We start from the raw sequence: 14,582 nt of genomic DNA on the forward strand, positions 1-14,582 counted from the left end.
TCACAGCAGCTTTATTTGTAATAGCCGCTAAAATTCAGATACTCATCAATAGATGAATGGATAAACAAATTGTGATATATCTGTTCTACTTAACAGTAAAAAGTCATGGGCTGTTGATACACACAATAGCACAGATGAATCTCAAAATAATCATCCTGAATGAAGGAAACCAGGCACTTTGGGAGCAACTGGGTATGTTCATTTTTTTGATTGTAGAGATTTCTTCATGGGTGTTTACTGTATACTTTGAACGTGTGCAGTTTATTGAATGCCACCTATGTATAAGTAAAGCTGTTTTTAAAAAAATGATGTGGTAAAGATCCTAATATAGATAGAATTGATAAAAGATTTGCTAAAAACTTTATATAACATGCATCATTGCTGTATCTTTCACATAATTATTTTAAATATACATAAAGCAGGAAAAGTCGATTGAAATCTTTTTCTTAGAAATCATCAAGAAATTTAACTCCTTTGAAGTGGTGGTTTTCAGCTGGGGTAATTTTGCCCCCCAGGGGACATTTTGCAATATCTGGAGACATGTGAGTGTCAAAACTTTTTTTTTTTTTAAAGGTTGTATTTATTTATTTGACAGAGAGACACTGAGAGAGGGAACACAAGCAGGGGGAGTGGGAGAGGGAGAAGCAGGCTTCCCGCTGAGCAGGGAGCCCAATGCAGGGCTCTATCCCAGAACCCTGGGATCATGTCCTGAGCCGAAGGTGGATGCTTAACCACCGAGCTACCCAGGCGCCCCTGATTGTCAAAACTGTTATTGGCATTTGGTGGATAGAGGCCACAAATGCTACCAAACAGCCTATAATACTCAGCATGGTCCCCTTCATCCCCTTCAACAGATAATTATCTGGTCTCAGATGTCAACAGTGCTAGGGTTGGGGCGCCTGAGTGGCTCGGTCGGTTAAGCGTCTGCCTTCTGCTCAGGTCGTGATCCCGGGGTCCTGGGATCGAGTCCCTTGTTAGGCTCCCTGCCCAGTGGGGAGTCTGTTCTCCCTCTCCCTTTCTGCGCTTTCTCTTTCTCTCTATCTCACTCTCTCAAATAAATAAATCTTAAAGAAATAGTGCTAGGGTTGAGAAACGCTGATTTAGAGTATCTAAAGTCCTTGGAGCCAGTTATTACTTGAATCCTTTGTTATTACACATTCCTGTGTTGAATATATTACTGGCAAAACAAGTTGCTAAACAAAAATCTTTGGAGAAAGTAGTGTCTTATACTTTTGGGAATGTGTGGATGATGTATTTATGAGACTCTTTCATTTTTGAAATATTATTATTTTTTTATTATTTATTATTATTTATTTATATGAGAGAGCGAGAGCACGAGCAGGAGGGGCCGAAGGAGAGGGAGAGAGCATCTCAAGCAGACTGTGCGCTGAGGGTGCAGTCCGACACAGGGCTCAACCTCACAACTCTGAGATCAGATCTGAGCCAAAACCAAGAGTCATTAACTGACTGCTACACTCAGGTGCCCCAAAAGCTACCTGGAGTTGATCTATTTGAATATATTGCAGTATTTATTTTCCTATCATTTGAAAAAAATGTTAAATGTCACCATTCCCATGCACATAATTTCCCAACTGAGCCTGGTAGAGGCTACCAGTAGAGCCTAATTTTAATCAATGGACTAAAGCTTAGTTTTTGTTTGTTTTTCAAGTAATTAGTGGCTATTTAAAATATAAAATTTAGACTTAAGAGTCATTAATTTAAAATGCCTACCTGGCCACCTTTTTGCCCACGTTCCACAAATAGACCAAGACCCTTGTTCTCAGATCAGACATTTTAGCTGTTTTACATGATGATACTTGAATCTTAGTATTTTCTTCTTTTTCTATCTTAAAAGAGAACCCAAGGGAGGGAGAAGGCATATTTGAGTGGAAGAAAGAGGGCTAAGGACAAGGATTTGGATTGGGTTGATAAGATTGGCTCTTAATATGTTGCTTGCATGGAGTGTTATTTTTCCAAGAGACTCATTCTTGGAATTTTGTATATTCAGTTGTTTAGGAGTAACTTGCTACTACAGACGTATCTGCGGCTGCCTCAAGACTGATGTTACGTGGTTGAATTTGGTCTGCGTACAGCCTTCCTCTGCATACCCCCACCTATTGTACTAAAGGAGTACTTTCTGAAGTAGTGTCTGTCCCGGGTTTTGTTCTAGATCCAGGATCTGCAAACTTTCTATAAACGCCCAGATTGTAAATATTCGGGGCTTTTTTTTTTGCAGGCCATACAGTCTCTGTTGCATCTCTTCAGGCCTGCCTTTGGGGGTGCGTGTGTGAAAGAAACCATAAACAATACGTAAATGAGTGAGCGTAGTTGTGTTCCAATTAGACAGTTTTAATTTACAAACAGGGCTCGATTCAGCTCGTGGTCCATAATTTGTCAGTCCCTGTTCTAGACCATCAGCATTTCCTCTTGGGACATTTGGTGTTGTCTGGTTAGTTCCCAGAGGTAGCTGGTTGCAAATGGAAGAAAGTGGTGTCCTTTCACTTGCGGCTGCTCTGAGGCACTGAATGGCCTTCACAGATGGTGGTGTGGAATGAGGGAATGACATGAGCTATGAAGGAGAAGTAGAACGATAAGGCATGCTTTCATCTTTTCTCGCTCACAACCCATATGCAGATGTTCAACAAATTCTAGCAAGTTTATTTTTGAAGAGTTTATGGAATTAGGTTTTAAAAATGTATTTATAATCTCCTGGCTGAAGTAGGGCAATAACCTCCTTATTGCTGCCTCTGCTTTTAAGGTTCTTTCTAATCCACCAGCCTCCACGCATGTTGCCAGTTTCTTTTCTAAAATAAAAGTGTTATGGCACACATCCCTGCCTGTAATTATACGGTAACTCCCAGTCACCCAGAATAGTGGTTCTTAGCCACTTTTTTTTTATTCCCGAGTCCCTTTGAAAATCATTTCGTAGCTGTGGATCCAGGAAAATTAATTTTTGTGAGTGTTCATTACATAATTTTCATACTTTTGGGAAGTTGTGCAGTTCATGGCCCTAGGATTTAATTCGTAGTCTCTTAGTTAAGAAATTTTGATTCAGAGAATAAAGTGCATGTTTCTTCCCATGCTGTTGTACATGCTTCATGATCTGTCTTCAGTCTGTCTTTGCAATTTATTGTCCGTGTTCCCTCCTTCCCTCCCCTGCCTTCTCTCTCTGAGTCTGTTTCTCTCTCTCAAACACACACATTTTTTGTTTTTTGTTTTTTCTGCAAAGAATTAACCCATATTCTCCTGCCATGCCAGTTTCTTCCATTTCTCTGTCTTGCAAGTATTTTCTCTTGCCAGGAATGTCCTTACTACTTCTCCTCCATCTGCCCAGTTTCTACTTGTTAAGACTCATTTCAAATATCAGATTCTTAGTGAAGACTTCCCTGACATTTCCTCTTTGTCAGACATAAATAAGTTTGAAGGAATTGTAGCCAGTGACACATGTAGGGAAGCCTTCCTTTTTTGGTGTTGGGATGGGGAAGAGAATGAGAGGATGAAAACTTCCAGGGAAGATTTCTTTGCTCTTAAGAGATATCTCTCTTCTTAACATCTCTGAGCCTCAGTTTCCTAAATCAAATGTGATAATATTTATCTTGGGCTGTTAAATGAAGAGCAGTGTTCCAATCTCTACAGCACCTCAATATTTATACAGAAATTCTCTTCTTCTGGTCAGTGGGTGGCCCCAGGAACATATGCAGGAGTAAACATTTTCAGAGACCCACGTTGGTCGGTTCTGAATAAACTGTCCTAATAGAAAACTATATTGTAAATTTACTAAAACAAGAAGATTTCTTGAAATCCTTCTGCTGAAGTTATTTTAAGTTGTGTGTGTAAGATACAAGTCACCGTGTAAATATTTATGTTATTATAGGCATTGCTACTTTTAAAAGGCCATGATGCTTTTTTGGCTAGTGACTTGCTGATTAGAATAGATCTCTGTCTTTCACAAATTAACACTTGTGGCTTTCACTGTTGTGTGAATGTCTTGATGAGTGTATGGCATATGATGATTTGTAATTTTGCTGAGCACCGCTGTGTTACTAGTCTGTCACACTGTTGTGGAAAACCGACCTCTGTGCTTCAGAGCCAAAATACAGTGGGAAGACAGTCTAAGAGAAAGAGGAACGATAGCAGCAAAAGAGGTTGCAGCAGGCTAAGGCCTTCAAAACTGCAAGCCTGCCTGGAGGAAGGGGTTGAGGGGGTTTATAGGGAAATACAGGATCTAGCCGGTTTTGACAGTAGTTGTATACATGCTACCAGCCTAGTTGGTCATGTTTTCAGGGTAATACTGGGTTCGGGAAACAAAAGGCTGAGAAGGGAGGAGGGGAGGTTTTCCGAAGAGAAGAAAAAGATTACTTAGTGTAAAATTGAGCCTCCATTAGTGCAGCCATTTTGATTTTTGTTCACCTTTATGCTTTTAAGTGGTTTCAAGCCAATAGGCATGTCTCTATGGCATTGGTTATACTCTGCTTTTTTTGCGTAGTAACTTTTGTTGCCAGTACTGTTTTTGCTGCCCAAGCCAACTCCTAGTGCTGGTGACCAAAGGGAAGCAAAAAGCAATAGGTCTAGGAAGAGGAATTTTGGATAGAGTAAAATGTAAGATTCTGTGGTGGCTTAAATTAATGGTGTAAAGCAGTGTACTTTGCAATTTGTATGGCAGTGTCATAAGTATAAATTATTTCACTATTTTTAGATTCATTAAAAGGCTTGTAGGAGTAAAAAAAAATTAATTATACCTTAATGTGTTGGATATGCCATAGTAGTAGTTTCAAATTTGGGGATTTTTCAAGATGTCCTGGGACAAATTCCTCATAAACATCGAGGTTTTGTTGTACTTGAAGTCATTACATTGGTATCTATTTGTTGAGACTTCTGAATTCAGTAGGAATGACTAATATGGTCTCTCTGTGTGTGTGCAATATAAATCTCTCTTTCTGAATGGAACTTTTAAGATCATATAAATTAGTAGTACATTTATAAGGACTTTGCCTTTTTATTGCCTACAGGATAAAATCCAGGCTTTTCTTTTTGCTGTAACAAACATTGCCCTTTATACCTACTTCTCCAGACTCAGTTCCTAAAGGTTCTCATCTCTCTCTTATATTTTGCCCTTTTAATTATACTATGCTTAACGAATAGCAGTTCCCTGAATGTCAGTGACAAAGGATTTCACCCTTTCTAGCCTTTGTACATGCTCTTGCCTATATTTCCTTGTTCACCGATGAACTTCTGTTAGGAGTGAAGATGGAGTGAAATTGGGTGTTTCACCCTCTGCCACCCACAGGTTGTCACAGTATTTGGACATCGAATTAGGGGTTGGTTAGGGGGTTGGTAATTTGGTATTGTAGAAAGTGCTGAGAATTAGCAAACAGAAGACTTGCATTTAAGACCTACCTCTGTGATTAGCTGATTTTATGTGAGGTTGGCCAGGTCATATAACCTCCCATGAGATTGTTGTCTTCTGTAAAATCAGGGAATTGGAATAAAACCGTGAGTAAGCTTCCCCCCCCCTTCCTTTTCTTTGTCTTTACTTCCATTTTTCTTCCCTTCCCTTTTTTCATTTTTGCACATTTGAAGAATACAACAGTATCTATCACTTGATAGTAAATTACTATAGCCATGATTTTTCAAGCCTAGAGGGGTAGGGCCTGCCCTGGGAGTAAAATAAGGGAAGACCTAGGGATTTGAAATGTACCCTAAGTTGGGATCTCCAAAGTACTTTCTGCCTCTTAAATAATATTCATCTGTATTATTCTTTGTATTCATAACACGAGACAGAAGTATTTGTGGATGTATGTAACTTAATTCTGAAAGGCTGTTGCTGAGACCATTTTGACTCTGAAGTCAAAAGTGACCACAAACGCCATCTGTTGGTGGGAAGAGTTGTACTTTTTATTGGATGTGTAGTTTAGTTATATGAAATTTTGAAAATTAAAGTAGGGTTCCCCCCCTACTTTATATTTTGAAATAATTTCAAACTGTCAGTTATAAGTGTAGGTAAAAGTCACAAAGTCACCAGTTTTTTTTTAACATTTTGCCCCATTTGCTTTATCATTTACTCATTTCTCTCATATACATATACATGCTGTTTTCCTGAAATATTTGACATTAGTTTGCATACCTCATACGCCTTTATTTCCTAATATTTCAGTTGTATTTCTTAAGAACAAAATTATTCTTTTATTTAACCACAGTGAAGTTATCAAATTCAGGAAACTAATACAGTACAGTTAATGTTTTGATTTTGTGAATTGTTCCGATATTTTATAGCATTTACTGCCCTCCAGTACAGGCTCTTTAGTTGTCATGTCTCTTGAGTTTCCTTTAATTTATAATGGTTCCTCAGTCTTTCTTTGTGCCTCATGAAACATTGAGATTTTTAAAAGAATGAGTTCATAGAATGTTCCTCGGTTTATTTTTGTCCGTTTCCTCGAGATTAGATTCAGGTTATGCATCCCCAGCTCAACTACTCATCAGTGCCGGGCCTTCCCAGAATACCACAACAGAGCCACATGATGTCATTCTGTTCCTCGGCGGTGATGGTCATTTTGATCCACACACTCAAGGTGTTGTCCTGTTTCTTCACACCTGTAGCTACTTATTTTCCTCTTGCAGCTGATAAATAATCTGTAGGAAGACACTGTTTTGTTTTTTACTTTTTTGTAGTAAAAATGATGTCCTTGTAGAAATTTTAAAATATACAGGTAAGCCAAAGTTAGGGAAAAATTGACGTGGAAACCTGGAGATAGCTACATTGTAGTGCATGTTGGTGAAATCTCTGATCTGCACTATAATAATGATAATGACAGCCAGGAGGATTATATCTTAAATTCTGTTTGGTAAATTGCTCTACTCATTTAGCAGTATGCTGTGAGTATTTTCCCATGTGTCACGGAGTTTTCTTCTGTGCTATTTTAGTGACTGCTAGTGTTGCGCTGCGTATAATCCTCTGCCTGTGGATCATTCTGTGATGTTCAGTTTAGCCTTACATTTTACGTACAAGAATCTCTTGGCTGTCCGGGCTATTTAATTGCTCTTCTTTCTAGACACTTTTCTTACAGCTAAAGGGAAGCAGTGCTGCACTGTTAGCTCGCGTGAAGTTTTCACTCTGACCATGGAGTCCTTGACTGACTGCACTGTTTGTCTGTTTCACAGTTCGGTGCTACCACACTCTGAGCTCCTCTCCCTGACCGTTTCGGGGCCTGCAGTGGCGCACTTCCACCAAATATATCAGTTCTTTCTGATTCAGCTGGATTGTTTTCATGCTTTGTTAATGTTGTGTGGTATGTTGGGTTTTTTGTTTTATTTCAAATATGTGGTATTATATGTTAAATGGACTTTATGGGCTAGTCTGAGCAGAGCATCTGGCTAAAACACACACACACACACACACGCACACACACACACCCCAAAACCAAAAAGATACAAAACAGAAGCATTTGGAGCACAGTTTAACTTTGTGCCTGCAACTTTCTTTCTGTTACTCTGAATTCTAGTTTACCTATATTTATATTTGGGGCCAGGTTGCGTGGGAGATCTCAGAGCTCTTCTGTAATAGAATCACTTGGCAAATGATCTTCAGTGAACCTTCTGTACTGGAGATAGAGCAGAACCTTTTTAAAGACATTACTTAGAACTTTCCCCCTTTAATGTTCAGTCATTTGAAAATCTCTCATCAAGTATTTAGTTTTGGGCCATTTAGATACATGGAAATAGAAGCTTTCTGCATGGATAGGGATCTTTCCATTATTTCTACACTTCAGTACAAATGCAGCAAAATCACATCTGAAAGGCTTATGTGTAGAGTCTCTTTATCAAGGTAAAACCATTTTAATCCTAGTGTATTCTTTAAAGTAGCTTTATTATTTTTAAGCCTTTCTTTGCACTCCGGGAAATCATAGCTGCTATCTTGTAGATGGTGGGGTACATTTTACGTGGGCCAGTTACTTTTCATTGGCCGTTATTAATATATGCCCTCGACTTCAGGTAGGGTGGTAAGGTGCATCCTGATAGGTGAAACAATTTTCTGCTATCCTTACCTTTTTCCTTTTAATTTAAGATCTTAGTTTAGTTTGTTTTGAAAATAATCTTTCTTCAGATTCTCCTACACATCTTAAGTATGTACCTGTTCAGAAATAAAATATATGCCTGGAAAAAATATAAAGGTGTTTAACTTGAATAATAATTTGGTAAGTGACCTAGCAAATAGTCATGCTGGGAAACAATTAATTTAGTTCTGTTGCCTTGAGACTTCTAAATGTGTGGATTAATTTAGACATTATCAATTTTTTTTCTTTTGCAATGTAGGTGGTGTGAAATTGCTAAACCTGTCATTGTGGTTGGCTTATACAGTGATTGAAGTTTCTCCAGAATTCATCTTTTTTTCATTATAGTTTAGTGTGTTCTTATCCATATGAATTGCTGTCATTTAAAAAAATGCTTGCTACCCTTTGATTAAGAATGAATTGTAGCTTGGAATTTTTTTATTACTTACTTTATAATACTAGGGACAGATGGAATAATTTCAAGTTGTGCGCTTTTGAATAAATTTATAAAATAATTTAGAACGTTTATGTTTAATCTAGACTTACAAATTAGTCTCTCTTAAGAGACCCCTCATTAAATTCAGTGGCTTAGTGTTGCAACATATTTGTGTATTTTTTTGTGCTGAGAGATATAATTATTATTAGTTAACATGTCTACACATTTAGAACTTCTAAGAAATGAATATTTTTTAAGTAAAAATGTTTTTCAATCATTTAGTAAATTTCTTTTCCAGTGTACTTATGTCTTTAAAAATACTTCATTTAGAGGAATATTTTACTCTTTCTAATCCATTGATTTATGATGTAATTTTCACATGCTTCTGGAATTTAGAAGTAGAAGAAGGGCATTTAGAGGTGTGGCTCTCCTCGTCTTTTTTTCTTTTTTAAGCCACATCACTGATAGTTGGACTTGGAGCCTCTGCTTAAATATTAGCAAAGTTCTTTGGCCAAGCCTTATAGCTGGCTGATAGTGCCTAGATCAGGATTTGAACCCAGGACTTTCTGACTCCAAAGTCTGTGTTCTTTCCATTATACTATACCATTTCTAGATGCATGGAGCTTTTCCTATGATTTCTTTTAATTCTTACAAAATCTCTCTGAGGTATATTTTGTCATCCCTTATTTATAAGTGAAAAAACCAAAGTTCAGAGATTAAATAACCCAGCATAATACACCTGGTTAAAGTCCTAGAATTAGTATTCCGTATCTTACAATTTTACCACTGAGCTGCTTTCTCTGCTCCTTGGTCTGGAGTGGGGGAGGGGAGTTATGGGGGGCGTTCTTCATGAGTTGACATGAATTCCATTAATTTTTTGTTAATATCCCCTGAGATTGTCATTTCCACAGCACCAGGGATTCTGGTGCTGATAAGAAGGTAAGATGAAGGTGACCGATGTGAAGGGGATACCAGGTGACCATGGGAGAAGACTAGAAGAGGGTCCGGGAGAGCAGAGATTGGAGAAGCTTGGGTAGGAAAGGGGCCTGCACACCACTTCAGATACTTTGCTGTTTTTGGCAAAAATGGGAAGAGTGTTGTTTACTGCTCACCTTCTCTAAGACCCAGTGGCATACCTCTGGCATATTGAACCTTGAAATATACTGGTTTTAGTTTTCTAAGCTCTGTTCCCTACTTAGAAACCTTTCATGATTCCTCGTGCCTGTCCCCGTCCAATGTAAATTCCCCCATTTGACAGTTGAGACTGTGGAGGCACAGTCTGGTCCTGTCACTTCTTCAACCCTTTCCAGAGTTCAGCACAAAGCTTCTGCTAAGCCAGCAGGCCAGCACCCCACACTGTACCTCCTCTCTGAGCCATCTTCACTTTTAAATGTGTGCCCTCATTTATGGTATTCTTACTTCTCCTTTCTTCCGATTCTTCAACTTGACTTTCTTTATAAACCTAAACATCATTTCATCCTGTAGAAGTCACGTGACTCTTGAAGCTGAATGGAAGTATAACAGATAGTAGTAGTCTGATTATTTCATTTCCTGCTCTCTCCCCCTCTAGTCATAATGAACTTGCTCAGAGTAGGAACAACCTTTTAGGTTCCTCTTTCTGTTTCCTTCCTTCCCTCATTTTTTTTCTCTCCTCTTCCTCCCCCCCCCCTTTCCTTTCCCTCGTCCCCACCCTCCTCTGTCCTGGTTTTTTTTCAATCTATTTATCAATTCATCTGTCTTTTCTGTCCTTTGTTTTTCCCTCTGTCTGTCCTCCATTTTTTCCTCCTTCCAGCTGTCTGTCCCTAATGCGAAAGCAGTTACCTATCCTCTCATCTCTAAAAATGGGGTATAATGTTATTACTTCATAGAGTTGTTTCAATGATTGGGTGAATTTTCAATGAAAAGTACTCAGAGCAGGCCTGTGAGGTAATAAGCACTCCAGGATGTTATCTTTTGTTTCTGACTGTTGTACTGATTTGTGTATTCCAGTATAGAACAAATGATAGGTTCTGCTGTAAAAGGGGAAATAGTTTTCCTTTTTTTGCATAAAAATAGATAATTATTTTTCAAAGTAGTTATAGAAGTCAGTTTTGAACTTTTAAACACTTAGGACAGTCATCCAAAAATATCTGTCATAGTAACAATCATGATTAGGATAATTATTTCTTCTTTGAGACAAATTATTTTTTTGTGTATTACATTTTCAATTGCTTGCTGTATGGACTAATTTTGCAGTAAATTCCTTGTCTAAAAGTGTCTTTGCCTTCTCTTGAATGAGAATTTAGCTGGGTATGGAATTCTAGGTTGACAGTTATTTTCTCTTAGCACTTTGAAGATACTTTTCTTTGTGCATTAATTTTATTGAGAAGCTTTCCATATAATTTTGTTCCTATGGAAGTAAAGTGCCTTATTCCACTTGCTTTTAAAGCAAATATTCTCCAGTTTAGAGTGATGTATATAGAATATGACTCTCATTATTTTTCTTGCTCAAGGCTTGTGATTCCTGAATATGAAGAGTTTATGTCTTTCACATGGTCTTGGAACTTCTCAGCCTTTATCTCTTTAAGTATTGCCTTTCATTATCTCTCTTCCTCCAGAACTTCTCTTAGACTGTGTTAGATCCTATTATTCTATTTTTCATTTCTCTTGATCTCTACACATTTTCAGTATCCACAACTCTCTGTACAGAATTTTTGCATAATTTACTTTTTCTCTTCTACTTCACAAATTCTCTTCAGTTGTGCTTAATCTGGTGCTTAATTCTCCAATGACTATATTTTTCTTTCCTTTTTTTAATATTTTTTGTCCAGTTTTCTAACAAATGTTTGTCTTGCATTCTTTTTTTTTTTTTTAAGACTATTTATTTATTTTTCAGAGAGAGAAAGTGTGAGCACACAAGCAGGGAAAGAGGCAGGCAGAGGGAGAAGCAGGCTTCCCGCTGAGCAAGGAGCCTGATGCAGGACTCGATCCCAGGACCCTGGGATCATGACCTGAGGCACAGGCAGGCACTTAACTGACTGAGCCACCCAGGCATCCCTGTCTTGCATTCTTCATAACATCTCATTGTGTTTTCAGTTTCTTCTTTAAAGGCTGCTGATTTTAATCTCTCCTGTTTTATAGCCTTTACCAGGTAAGTTTTCATCTGAAGTTCTCAAAAAGTAATTCTAATAATTGTTGTGTTTCCCACTTTTACTTGTAGTCTGTTGTTTGCTTATAGAGTTTTTATTTTGAGCTTGCTGGTGGGGCTTTATTTGTGGGAATCCCATATTGCCTTTTTGTTCCCTCCATCTGCTTGGGTTCCAGGAGTCTCTGGCTTGTGAACATAATTTTGTGGATTTCTTGTTTTAAGGGTCTTGAACCATGCTGATAGTATAAATTCACATTCTGTATCTGCTGGAGGATGTTGAGGATTACAGATTTCCATTTTGTAGACAAATTTGTGGTCATTCTCCTCTAGCCTTAATGTTAAGTTCAGGCCAAGACAGATAAGTTTCCTTATCTTATTCCAGTATTCATTCCTCCCTCCCTGTCCCCTCCCTCTCTCCCCCCCTTCCTTCCTTCCTTCCTTTTTTTTTTTTTTTTTTAAGATTTTATTTATTTGACAGAGAGAGACACAGCGAGAGAGGGAACACAAGCAGAGGGAGAGGGAGAAGCAGGCCTCCGGCTGAGCAGGGAGCCCGTCGCAGGGCTCCAAAGTCAGACGCTTAAGGACTGAGCCACCCAGGCGCCCCTCTTTCTTTCTTTCTTAAATAGACCATCTTACATTGATGGAGTAGACCATCAGTCTGTCTGGCTTTATTCTAGGTAAGGGTGGGGTGGGGAGGAGAGTGTGTGTCTCAATTCTGTTTTCATTTCTTGGTTGCCTTTTCTGTCCAACTGCTATCAAAATTTAACCTACAATTCCTAAATTTCTTTTGTAGTGCAAGGATTTTTTTTTTAAAAAAAGACTTTATTATTTGAGAGAGAGAGAGCTCACAAGCAGAGGGAGGGGCAGAGGAAAAGGGAGAAGCAGACTCCCCGTGAATAGGGAGCCCCGGGGGGGGGGCTCTGAGACCCTGACCTGAGCGGAAGATCCCAGGACCCTGAGACCATGACCTGAGCCAATGGCAGACACTTAACCGACTGAGCCACCCAGGCGCCCACGATTTTTATATTATTTATCAGCTGTATTGCTGGAAGTAGAAATCCGCATCATATTCTTTTAAATGTGTGTGGTATGTATGTATTGATTATTTGATTGCCATTCACCCTATAATTGGGCATTTATATAATGCTGTCCTGTGAACGACTGCTTTATTTAGTCATTCACTCTTTCAGCGAATACTTACTAACTAGTTAATTGAGGTCAAGTATTGTGTTCATGTGCCTGAATGAAAAGATAAAAAATAATGGTTTTTCTGTCATGTTTTGTTTTAAATATGGGTCTTTAATATCAAGGAATTATAAATGCATTAGAGAGAAACATAAATAAATCAATGCAAAAAGATGGCATTAGAATTTTGAAAAAGAACCGTAGAAGCACAGAGGCAGAAGGCTAATGATCTCTCTCGCGGAGGCGTTTGGGGACTCATACAACAACCCTGGCATACAGCAGAACCTTTTTCTTTTTAATTTCTTTTGTAATAACCTGAACTTTTTAAGGGTGGTAAATAGCAAAGATAATCTTGCTTAGTGTCACACTAGAAATGGCTTTAAGAGGGAACCATGTTTTTAGTAAACTTTTGCTAGAATAGCTCAATATCAGTTATGTCAAAAACAAAATCTTTTTTCTTTGTTACTCAAGAGCATTTTGATGGCTTTAATTATTGAAACAAAATACTGGGGAATTGGGACTAAGTTCTAATTTTCTTAGATTAAAAAAAATAAGGCAGTGGAAGTTCAGCTGTCTCAGATGCTGAGAGTGAGCTTGCCTTAATGCTGTGATATACAGGCTGTTTGAATTTTTTTTTTTTTGGAGAGAGAGAGTGTGCAAACATGTGGCGGTGAGGGGAAGCAGAGGGAGAGGGCGCAGCAGACTCCCTGCTGAACAAGGAACCCATGTGATGCGGGACTTGGTCCCAGGACCCTGAGATCATGACCTGGGCCAAAGGCAGCCGCTTAACTGACTGAGCCACCCCGGTGCCCCCAGGCTATTTAAATCTTTGGGCCTTCCAGGAGTGTCATGTAAAATATGTCTTTAATACTTACCTAAAAATAAATGTTAAAGGAGAACAAGCTTTGTAATAAGTTTTAATATTGAACAGCAATTATGGTGTTTTAATTTTACCCTATTTTTTCTCATGAAAGTTATAAGAATATTAATAAGAAGGTGTAGTTTCTATTGTTGAACCTGTTGCATCTGTTTTCATCCTTCTTATAAGTTGTCCATTTGAATTGCTTAATGTGGTGTGTTTATAAGGGCATTAAGATGGTTCTCACTGTTGTACGTAGTGCTTGATTGAACAGCTGTATCTATGTAGTTTTTTCTGTTTCTCCAGAGTTCTTGTAAGATGAATTTCTAGGACTGAGATTTTAAGCCAAGTGTATCATGTCAATTCTGTATTGTCTGAATGTTTCCAAAGAAATTGCTGTAATTAATTGCATTTCACTTCCATTTCCCTTATGGTTGCTTAACTCTTTTAGAGTATGTTTTATAAAACTATTAAATAATAAAATAATATAAAATAAATATTAAATAATAAATAATATAAAATATTCCTAATGATGATAGCATAACTTATTTTAGAAAAGAATATGTAACTGCTACTATGAAATGAGATTAATTAGTGAGAAGTTGACACTTTGACTTTAATCTTTTGTTCATTTGGTTAAAAAGTACTGGTTTCTGGTGTGAAGGTGAGGCTGAATATGCCTGCAATTTAATAAGCTAGTTCAGTGACCTCAAGCAAGGAACTAAATCTACATACACGGTTCAGATTTCCTGTTTGGGGATTATATTGGTTGGAGAGAAGCAAAATCCTTGTTTTTGGACTTCAATTGCTTAGAAAGAAACAGTATTCATGTTTTAGGACTTAAACCCTGAAGAGGTTAACTGTCTTTAGAAGTTTCAAAAGAGAACAAGTAGAAAATAATTAAGAAAAGAGCTGTTGTGATGTTGG

At 38.0% G+C, this 14,582-nt stretch overlaps 1 protein-coding gene across 3 annotated transcripts in view; it reads left to right on the top strand.

The window, feature by feature from the left end:
* The window catches only part of RALGPS2 (Ral GEF with PH domain and SH3 binding motif 2), a 158,137-nt gene that overhangs the window by 23,916 nt on the left and 119,639 nt on the right, over positions 1-14,582 (top strand). The window contains exon 1 of one of the 3 annotated variants that reach the window (XM_011220946.3): positions 169-192. The exons of the other annotated variants lie outside the window; for them this stretch is intronic. The gene's annotated coding sequence lies outside the window, so the exon portion shown is untranslated. Of the gene's footprint in view, positions 1-168; positions 193-14,582 lie in introns of those variants that run through there. 3 annotated transcript variants of the gene reach the window in all.

Source organism: Ailuropoda melanoleuca, chromosome 8 (assembly GCF_002007445.2).
Source record: "Ailuropoda melanoleuca isolate Jingjing chromosome 8, ASM200744v2, whole genome shotgun sequence".
NCBI lineage: Eukaryota > Metazoa > Chordata > Mammalia > Carnivora > Ursidae > Ailuropoda > Ailuropoda melanoleuca.